We start from the raw sequence: 1,374 nt of genomic DNA on the forward strand, positions 1-1,374 counted from the left end.
CTCTTCAACCAATCATTGAAAACAGAAAGCAACACAACATCAAACACACAAAAAACATGTAGAGTAGAAAAGAAGAAATATCTATAATTACAACAACAATAAATCAAGACAGAAGTCTGAACACTTTAAATGTGTTAGACATGTAATACATACCAGTCACACCAAACTCTATTTAGATAAAAGATATATTTTTAAATGTGTTAAAAGTTATAAAGAGTTTGTATTTCATTTGATGACATGTTAATGAGACACATGGTCACCCAGCCTCTTAATTATCTGTTGAAATGTTGATTCTACAGATGAAGATTTTTGCTCAGTTTGTGTAATGAAGGGTGTATCGCTCTATGATGCAGTCTCAGGCCAACAAATGATAATGGAGCATTAAACTTGTGATTTTTCATTCCAACACAGTCCAGATCAAACAAAGGACAAAATCCCTCCCAGCAGAGTGTGTGTCTGCAGCAGGGGGAGCTGGAGAAGGTGGAAGGTCCGCCTACAACTACTACTTCTTTTGTTTTTAATTCCTCCTTTTCTTTCTGTAAAGAACTTTGCAACTTTGTTAAGAAAAGTGCTATATAAGCAAAGTTTATTATTATATTATTATCATTGAGTAATATTCAAGTCAAATAGCAATAGTTAATCATACTTTCCATTCTTCTATTTTTTCTACTTCATTCAACCCTCTGAGGTCTAAGAGCATTTTCTCCATTTCCACATTATTTCTTAAATTCACCTTTTAAAAGGTTTCACGTATCATGAAGTGTTTATATTGAACAATCTCAGCTCTTTCTATATGACGCTCCTCTGTGACTCTGCACTCAAACACATCATTTGGTTTTTGAAATTCTCCAAATCTCTTGTGAAAACAAACTTGAGGATGTAGATGAAGTGAAATGTGTTTAACAAAGTTTTCATAAATCGCATCATATGAGTGAAACAGTAGATAAATGTAGAGTAAATGTCTAAAATGAAAAGTGTTGTCTGTCCACATTATAGAAGCCTGTTTCGAGGCCTTCCAGCTCCTGTTTCAGTCATGTTCAATCTCACAAGAACTTGAAACAGGAAGTGGAGAGTCCACAGATTTTTAACAAGATCTAAACCATATTTCTACAATGTGTTATCACAAAGATATTAATATATTAATATTCACCTCAACAGCAGCTTCACCATGAAAACATGCCTCTGCTGCCACCTGCTGTCTGATCAGGGAAACACACACACACACACACACACACACACACACACAGTTTCAGAGTCCTCACTGCTGCTTATCAGCGTCAGTCTGACAAACATCAGTGTCTGAGCCAAAGACGGAGCTGAAGGAGGAGGAGGAGGAGGAGGAGGAGGGAGAAGGAGGAGGGAGGAGGGGAAGGA

This window comes from Seriola lalandi, unplaced genomic scaffold (assembly GCF_002814215.2).
Source record: "Seriola lalandi dorsalis isolate HSWRI2012SDOR001 ecotype SW California unplaced genomic scaffold, Sedor1 jcf7180002054298, whole genome shotgun sequence".
Taxonomy (NCBI): domain Eukaryota; kingdom Metazoa; phylum Chordata; class Actinopteri; order Carangiformes; family Carangidae; genus Seriola; species Seriola lalandi.